At 42.0% G+C, this 10,173-nt stretch overlaps 1 non-coding gene across 1 annotated transcript; it reads left to right on the top strand.

Annotated features, from left to right (window-relative positions):
- Nucleotides 1-5,255: 5,255 nt before the first annotated feature.
- On the top strand, nucleotides 5,256-5,361 carry LOC118491004. Its single transcript, XR_004890229.1, has one exon. It is a non-coding gene; the product is annotated as a small nucleolar RNA R71 (small nucleolar RNA).
- The last annotated feature ends 4,812 nt before the right edge of the window (nucleotides 5,362-10,173 follow it).

Raw genomic sequence — 10,173 nt, 5'->3', positions numbered from 1 at the left:
AAATTGTTAACTCCCACCGTAAATTACGGCTCCACCGTAATTTACGGTGGACACTGGGCATCTCCATTTTTGATAAAACTTGAAATTTATGAACCAAATTTTTTTAGATTTTTAAATTTTTCGATTTTTATGTTTGTTTTTTTTTTTTTTTTTTTTTTTAAAAAAACTTGGAAAATCACCCTACCCCCTCAAAAATCCCGTGTTGTCCTCAACACGATGTAAGAGCAATTCGCGACCCGAACTTCCCCACACTTGTTTCGAACACGGACTTCGAGGAACTATGGCAATTATGCAACTATACAAAAAAAACAAAACAAAACTACTATGTACACTATCACCAAACCTGGGCCTCTTACGATTGTTCCTCCTCAACCGGGCGTAGGATGTAGCCCGCTTTGTCAAGCTCCAAGTTGTTGATGTCATTGCCATCCAAATACGGCTTTAACCGGTGACCGTTCACCGTTTGTTGTTTCAATGTTCGCTCGTCTTGAATGTCAACATCTCCGAACCTTCCCACTCGTCGGACAACATAAGGGCCCATCCACTTGCTCTTTAGTTTCCCCGCGAACATTTTCAACCTTGAATTGTATAACCACACTTTTTGACCCACTTCAAAATTCTTCTTCTTTATCTTCGCATCATGAACCTTTTTCAGTTTGTCTTTGTATGCGGATGCGCATTCATACGCTTGGTCCCTTATCTCTTCAATTTCATTCAGTTGAAGCTTCCTCGCCCGACCCGCTTCATCATAATCCGCATTCACTGTTTTAATTGCCCAATATGCCCTATGTGCCAACTCCATAGGTAAATGACATCCTTTCCCGTAAACCATTCGATACGGAGTGGTATCAAGTGGGGTTTTGAAAGCCGTGCGATATGCCCACAATGCATCATCAAGCTTGCTTGACCAATCTTTCCTATCCGTTCTAACCGTTTTCATTAGAATTTCTTTGATTTGCCGGTTAGATACCTCCACTTGACCACTCGTTTGTGGGTGGTACGGTGTAGCCACACGATGATTCACACTATATCTTTTCAACAACTTTCCAAAATTGAAATTTTTGAAATGTGAACCACCATCACTTATTATCACCCGAGGTACACCGAAACGAGAAAAAATGTTGGATTGCACAAACTTACATACAACGGAATGATCGTTGGTCCTTGTGGCAATAGCTTCAATCCATTTCGACACATAATCAACCGCAACCAATATGTATAAAAACCCATTTGAGTTTGGGAAAGGACCCATGAAGTCTATTCCCCAAACATCAAATACCTCCACTACCAAAATTGGTTGCAACGGCATTTCATCACGTTTCGAAATGCTTCCCATTCTTTGACAATTGATGCAATTTCGGGCATACTCACGAGCATCCTTGAAAATCGTGGGCCAATAAAACCCACTCGATAACACCCGATAGCCTGTTTTATTCCCACTAAAATGGCCCCCACATGCGGATGAATGAGCATGGGTCAATATCTCTAAAACTTCAGTTTCGGGAACACATCTTCTTATCACTTGATCAGCCCCGATTTTGAACAAGTCGGGTTCGTCCCATATATATTGCTTCACTTGACTAGAAAACTGTTGTCGTCTCTTCTTAGTCCAATGATTTGGAATCGCACCCTTGGCCAAATAGTTAACATAATGAGCATACCAAGGGGCCACATAAGTAGAAACGGCCAACAATTGTTCATCGGGGAACCGTTCATTGATTTCACTTGCATCATCTACACCTTCCAACGGGATTCGGGACAAATGATCCGCGACAACATTCTCACATCCCTTCTTGTCTCGGATCTCTAGATCAAATTCTTGCAACAATAAAACCCACCGAATCAAACGCGGCTTCGCATCCTTTTTCTCCATTAAATACCGAACCGCACTATGATCGGAATAAACTACTACCTTGCTTCCCCAAATATACGAGCGAAACTTATCCAAAGCGTACACCACCGCTAATAATTCCTTCTCGGTTGTGGTGTAGTTAAGTTGCGCTTCGGATAAAGTTTTGCTTGCATAGTAGATAACCACCGGCTTCTTGTCAACCCGTTGACCCAAAACTGCACCAATAGTGGTATCGCTGGCATCACACATTATCTCGAACGGCTTCGACCAATCAGGTGGTTGCAAGATAGGCGCCTTGACCAAATGTTCCTTCAAAACAGTAAACGCTTGCATACATTCATTAGTAAAGTCAAACGGGACATCTTTTAATAACAAATTGCATAAGGGTTTGGTGATAACACTAAAACCCTTAATGAAACGTCGATAAAAACCCGCGTGTCCCAAGAATGATCGTACACCCTTAACATTTTTAGGAGGTGGCAATGATGAAATTACCCGTATCTTTGCCTTATCCACCTCCATCCCCCTTTCCGAAATCACGTGTCCCAACACAATGCCCTCTTGCACCATGAAGTGACTTTTCTCCCAACTTAGCACCAAATTTTTCTCAACACACCTTTTTAAAACCTTTTCCAATTCGTTGAGACAAGCATCAAAAGTGGTGCCAAAAATGGAAAAATCATCCATGAACACTTCAAGCGACTCTCCAACCATGTCCGAGAAAATACTCATCATACATCGTTGAAAAGTTGCTGGAGCATTACACAACCCAAACGGCATTCGCCTAAAGGCAAAAGTGCCGTATGGGCATGTGAAGGTGGTCTTGTGTTGGTCATCCGGGTGTATGGCAATTTGATTATATCCCGAATACCCATCTAAGAAGCAATAATATTTTTGACCCGACAATTTTTCAATAATTTGGTCAATAAAAGGTAGCGGGAAATGGTCCTTAGAAGTGGCGGCATTCAGTTTTCTGTAGTCAATACACACCCGCCATCCGGTAACCGGTCGGGTGGCAATTTGTTCACCACTTTCGTCCTTGACTACTTGAATGCCGGCCTTCTTAGGCACAACTTGGGTGGGACTCACCCAAGCACTATCCGAAATCGGATAGATGATTCCCGCATCCAACCATTTAATTACCTCCTTTTTTACTACCTCCCTTAGGTTCGGGTTCAACCGCCTTTGAGCTTCTCGTGTCGGTTTGGCATCTTCGGTTGTGATAATCTTGTGCATGACGATGGATGGACTAATTCCTTTGAGATCGGCAATCGTCCATCCAATAGCACCCTTGTTCGCTTTTAACACCTCCATCAAGGCTTGCTCTTGTGCCACTTCCAAATTAGAGGCAATAATGACCGGCAAAGTGTCATCATCCCCTAAAAATACATACTTCAAGTGGCCCGGCAAGTCCTTAAGCTCTAACTTTGGTGGTTCCTCCAACGATGGTTTTGTACCCGAATCGATTTCCGCCGGTAAACCCTCGAATTGATGGGTCCATGGTGGTCTACCTTCTTTCATCGCCATCACATCTTGTGCCTCCTCTTCAACCCGTAGCGCATAAGCATGTACCTGTTCAGAAAAGTCACACAGGCAAATATCCAAACCATCCTCCTCATACTCATGCGGGTTGCATCCATCGACTATGTCTGCCATAAAACACTCATCAACACCATTAGCATTAGAATTGTTAGTGAAAACATTCAAACGCATTTTTCGATTTCCGAATGCCATATCAACCGTACCAAATCTACAGTCGATAATAGCATGTGCGGTGCTTAAAAATGGCCGACCCAAAATTATGTTCTGTTGTTGTTTAGGGTCCGCCGATGAGTAGTCCAAAACCAAAAAGTCCACCGGGTAGTAAAACTCATCAATTTTAACAATAACATTTTGAACCATACCCCGGGGCAACTTATGAGACAAATCGGCCAAAACGACCGTTGTCTCTACCCTTGCTAATGGACCAAAGTCATATTGGTCGTATAATCCCCCCGGTAAAATGCTAACTCCGGCTCCAAGATCTAGCAACGCCTTAGCCATTTGAAAATTACCAACTTGTACATTAATCAATGGCGTGCCCGGATCTTGGAGCTTAGGAGGAAGCTCCCCATTCAACACCGCACTCACTTGCCCGGTCAAATCTACCCGCTTAGGCACTTTTTTCTTGTTTTGCCTCTTTTGTGTGCATAATTCTTTTAAAAATTTTGCATAAGCGGGAACTTGTTTTATTGCATCAAGAAGTGGGAGATTTATTTTAACTTGTTTGAACACATCCCACATTTCCTCTTTTTGAGGACCCCTTGACACAATAACATTTTTCTTTCCCGGGTCAAGTAAAGCCGATGGGAATGGAACTTCACTCGGTTCACCCTCTATTTTTTCATTCTTTTCATTTTTACTTTTTTCACTTTCACCCAACCCCGGTTTTTTAATAGTTGTTTCTTGTGGTTTAACCGGTGCAAGTTCATCATCACTTTCCATTCCCGTGATGTCCTCAACCACCCCCTCGACCAATTCGGGTGACAAATTGGCCTTAAACTCTTTACCACTTCTTAACACACTAACATGGTTAATATTAACATTACCTCGTGACGAACCATGTGAAGGGTTTACCTTTGTGTCGCTTGGAAGTTGACCCTTACCTTTCTTTAGTTCCGCCACATCGGTTGCTAATTGCCCCATTTGAGTCGTTAATGACTGGATGCTTTTATCGCGAACCTCATCTTTTTGCATCCGCACTTCATCAAGTTGATTTCGCTTTTGCATTTCCAATTGCATACTTTTAAGCATCTCCATCACCTCATTTCCACCCGAAGATCCCCTTTGATCTTGACCCGTTTGGTATTGTTTTTGATACCCTTGGTTATTTCCGCCCCGGTACCCACCTTGGTTATTATAAGATGGCCGTGAACCAAAATTACCTTGGCTACCTTGAAAATTTGGGTTCGCTTGATTTGACGGGTTCCCATATCTAAAGTTCGGGTGATTCCTCAACCCGGGGTGGTAGGTATTAGAATTCATGTTGTTGTAGTTCCTACCACCTCCTCCTTGGCCTTGACCTTGGACCGCATGGACTTCCTCATATTGCCCTTCCAACATTCCTTGGCAATTTTCAGCCGCGTGACCTATTTCATTACACAAAGCACACACATCATAAATTTGATTAGTAGTTTGAACATTACCTTCATCTATGGCATGCACTTGTGGTCGGTTAGTTGTCGGTCGGGCTCTCCTCGAAGCTTGGGCTTTCCTTTTTGATGTAGTTGCCATACTCTCCAAAAACTCCCAATCTTCATTCTCATAATTCGTTCCAAATGTCCCTCCGGTGATAGACATTAAATCCCGTGCATCTTCGGCACTTAACCCCTCATGAAAAGCATTCATTAACTCCCATAACTCAATCCCATGATGAGGGCAATTTTTAATCATCATGTTAAAACGCTCGAACGCCTCATGGAACATCTCACCGTGTTGTTGTTGAAAGCTTCTCAACCCCTTCCGCGCATCATTAGTCTTTTGGGCGGTGTAGAATTCATCCAAAAAGGTTTGTTGCATCTCCCCCCATGTATAAATTGATGCTGAAGGTAATGTATAGAACCATTTCTTAGCTTTCTCTTCCAACGAAAACTGAAATAAGACTAACTTGACTTCATCGGCCGAAAAACCTTGACTCCCAAAAGTGTTGCAAATTGAGTCATAGGCCTCTAGATGAAAGTACGGCTCCTCCGTTGCTAACCCTTTATACTTCGGTAAACTTTGCAACGAGTTTGTTCTTACTTCAAAAGTTCTCCCTTGGTTGTTGTGAGGGATAACCACCGGTGAGGGGTTTTGAGTAATGATTGGCCTGAAATGTGCCTCTATTCCCCTTGCTTGTTCTCTAAGATGTCTTCGTGGCACACCATACCTACCTCTCGGAATAATCGGCCCATTCGGTCTTGGTACTTGCCCTTGTGGTGCGATCGGTTGTTGAAACTGTTGTGGTCGCATCGGTGGGCGCTGAGGCGGTCTTTGAAATGGTTGTTGGTGTACATGTTGTGGCCGGACCTGTTGCAATGGAATCGGTTGTGGCATTGGTGGCCCTTGTGGTCTTGGCCGAATGTGTTGTGGTATAAGTTGTTGATGTTGAATGTTCGTATGAATGATGAGGTGAATTCACCCGTAGTGGGTGGTGGTGGTGGTGGATCCATGTATCGAATTGGTGTAACTGGTGTTGTTGGTGAACTATTGATTGTATTTTCCCTTAGCAAAATTCTGTTTGCTCGCAAAGTTCGCTCAATTTCCGGATCAAACGCCAATGGTGATAGCTTGTGAGAGCTCCTAGTACGCATGCACCTGTAAATACCTGCACACTAACACACCCCGCGTAAACCAGAAAAATAACAAACTTAAAACACAAACAAAAATAACACACGTTGCGCACTACTCCCCGGCAACGGCGCCAAAATTTGACGTGATGTCGTGGGTCACGCAAATTTAATCCCTAAACAACTGTAGTTAGCGGTAGTAGGGTATCGAACTCAGGGAGTATGTGGAAAATGTGTTAATTGTGTAGCTTTGTATTTATACTAAAATTAAACTAAATTGCAGAAAATTAAAATTCAAGATTGTGGATTGTTGTTTTATAAAACTAAATTACGGATTAATGCAAATCAAAGTAGGTTGTAAACAATTAGGAGAGAACAATGATCACCCTAGGATTCAGTTTCTTCGAACAGTTGTGTGCAATTTCACTAGAAAGAGTTACATAGACATAACTCGTGTATGTGTGATTGAAGTGATAAAAGGGAACAAAGTACTCGGATTAGATAATGCGAGGTTGTTTCCCGATGACCTATTAACCAATAACCAACCCTAACCCTTCCCGTGATATCTCGGTTGCCAACGGCACCAAGAACGTACGATCAAGACTAGAAATTGTGATATAGATTAACGCACTACAAACAATCAAACACACACCATGACATTCAAGCAACGCAAAATATCATTCTAGAAATGCAGAAATTAACACACAAAAGTCTTAGAAACATTCACCTAGGATGATCACCGAAGAGTTTAGCCGGACATGGCTCGGTGAATCATCATCAACATTAATCTAGTGTTCATACGAATTAAAAACACAAACCGAATGTTTAGAATCGTTCACAAACCAAGCAAGTACTCCAAATTCGCTCCCAAAGTCTCCAAGAACCGTCAATGATGAGATAATACCAAAAGACACCCAAAAAACGAGTATATGGCAGCAGTTACATTTTTCACGTTCAGGCACCACCGTAAATTACGGCTCCACCGTAATTTACGGTGGTCATCAAAGTGTTACGGTGGTTTGAGCCTGGTTTACGGTGCAACAGAATTGAGAAAATGGGTCACCGTAAATTACGGTGATACCGTAATTTACGGTACCAAGCAGCCTTCACTTCTTTGTTTTGTCTTGTGTTCTTCTCTCGACCCGTTTTCCACCAAAGCATCCATAAGCTGCCTTTTATCCATCTCTTATCTCCTAATTCGCACCTGAAACATAAGCATCGTAGTTATCTAATTCAAGATAATTACGCGGTTAAATGGAGGATTATTTCATATCTTAACATGCTTAAGGGTTGTCCCAAGGACCACCCGTCAGTCCTCCTCTCGGACTCTCAGCTGATGGTACCCCGATCTCAAATCAATCTTAGAGTAATAACTCGACCCTTGCAACTGGTCGAACAAATCATCAATGCGTGGAAGAGGATAACGATTCTTCACGGTCACTTTGTTGAGCTCGCGATAGTCAATACACATTCTGAAGGTACCGTCTTTCTTCTTCACAAATAATACTGGAGCTCCCCATGGCGAAGAGCTAGGACGTATGAAACCCTTTTCCAAGAGTTCTTGCAGTTGCGTGGACAGTTCTTCAAGCTCTGATGGAGCTAGACGATAAGGTGCTCGAGCTATGGGCGCTGCTCCAGGAGCTAACTCAATCTGGAACTCGACTTGTCGATGGGGCGGAAGACCGGGTAATTCCTTAGGAAATACCTCAGGGAAGTCGCGCAAATAGGAATGTCTTCTATCTTCTTTTCTTCCGCTGATGTATCCGAAACGAGGGCTAGAATAGCGGTGTGGCCCTTTCGCGCCTTAAGGAAAGAGATGATGCCTACAACAACACCACTCTTATCGCCACGAATTGTGACAACTCGAATTTCCAAGATTTCATTTTCGCATTTATTGCACGTTCATTGTTTGTGTAGTTAATTATTTGCACAATTAGTTGCTATGGAATTGTATACGCTTTGATGCAATGAATTGTATTGTGTGATTGTGCATGGTTGTTTGTTAAATATTGAAAGACTTGACAAATATATGAACTTGGTGGTGAAACTGTGAAATTGTTGTGAGATGGTGTGCTTGTGTAAAATATAATAATTCAGGGTGTATAGAGTAATTAGTGAAAATTTAATTATACTTAACCCTAATCATTCACTAAACCTCACACAAGAAACAAGGCACGTACTTTCATTCTTTGGTTTTCTCTGGCAATCATCACATCATCATTGGCAAGCTATTCATCACTTTCGATTCCACATTTTCTCTAGAATCAACACAAGGTAAATGATTATTGTTTATTGATTGTTTGATTGTATCAATTCTTGATTATTAGAATACTTGTAAACCCTAGCTTCGATTCGATGGTTCTGTGCTTTAATTTGAATCTTGATTATTGTGTTATGATGATGATTAGTCGTGAAATTGTTTGTTTGATGACAAGATATGCTTGATATGATGAAGTTGTTAATTGTTAAAGTGGTTCCTGTTATGCAATGTACGAATTAGGGTTTCTCCAGATCGTATGAATAATAGAACGTAACTGTTACAATCGTGATTGAAATGTTTGTCGGAGTTTTGTGTTGATTAACTTGTCCGAATTTTTTATGTGTGATAATGTTGTCCGACCTTTCTTCTTGTGAAGCGTTGTCCGAATTTTAAAACCATAGATCTTGTCTGAGTTTTACATAACCATGAAAGGATCCGAGTTTGTGCTTATGTTTATGGTCCGACTTTTGATCCCAAGATCTTGTCCGACCTTTATATGGATCAAAGGTCCGAGTTTCCTAGCTAGTAAGCTTGTCCGAAGTTTAAGTGGGAGAAAGAATGTCCGAGTTTTACAATTAGGGGAGGGGTGGTCCGAGTTTTTAACCCTCCTCACCTGGTCCGACTTTGTTGACCCATGCCCCTAGTCCGAGTTTTGATCCCCACTCCCCCATGGGTCCGAATTTTTGGTGCTTGCCATGTTCCATCCGAGTTTCATGACCTTTATGGTCCGAATTCTTGGCCCAAACCCTTGTCCGAGCTTTATGCATGTAAGGGGGGTCCGAATTTTTGTGACTTGATATCTTGTCCGACCTTTAAAGCCCCCACCACCTTCTTATCCGACTTTTAAACAGGGGAAACCCCCCCCCCCCCACACTTGTCTGAGTTTTTATGAAGGGCAAGGCCTTGTCTGATTCTGATGTGTGTTTAATATGAGGCCATGAAAGTGTAATAAATAATGATTGAATCTGATAAGATGTGTATGTCACTTGTTTTAGCCGCAAACTCTACTAAACCTGTCAAGCTTATTAACGATGATAACATGTTAAGTATGTTATCAGTGGCAACTAGGTTAGCATCCACGTTAGATTAAACTGTGCAATCAAAGACGCGACGCATGAGTTATGTGAATACGATTAACTGTTTACGTGATGTATGATTCTGTATATGATCGTATGATACTGAATGCAACTGTATGATCTTGTATGCATGAATCGGTCTATGTGATATCATCCTGTACACAGTAAGCACACAAAACACAGTTGCTTGAATATCAATGACTTGCAAACCCTAATTTGATGCAAACACTTACATCGTATCATCTGCAACATATCCTAGGTCGTGTGTAACGGACTTAGACAATTTGATAAACCCTAGAGCATAGCATACCGAGCAAACCAAGGTGAGTTCACACTCTTACTAAGGCATGGGATTCCCAGGGATAGGGAATGGGTTGAATGATGGAATTGAACAATTACGCGTACATACACGGTTACTAGACTATCTACCATGGTCCTCGGGTTAAGCAGGACACTTACGTAAAACCTACGTAAACAGGAAATATGCTACTGTCTTCCGGAGTCAGGAAGGACACTTACGTAAAACCTACGTAAACAATAACATGCTACTGTCTTCCGGAGTCAGGAAGGACACTTACGTAAAACCTACGTAAACCCCACGCGTATCACTGTCCTCGGGTACAGAAGGACACTTACGTAAAACCTACGTAAAGCTTGTACGTACTACTGTTCTCGGTT

This window comes from Helianthus annuus, chromosome 3 (genome assembly GCF_002127325.2).
Source record: "Helianthus annuus cultivar XRQ/B chromosome 3, HanXRQr2.0-SUNRISE, whole genome shotgun sequence".
Classification (NCBI taxonomy): Eukaryota; Viridiplantae; Streptophyta; class Magnoliopsida; order Asterales; family Asteraceae; genus Helianthus; species Helianthus annuus.
The sequence above is the reverse complement of the archived record's forward strand: the minus strand, read 5'-3'. Positions and strand labels throughout refer to the sequence as shown.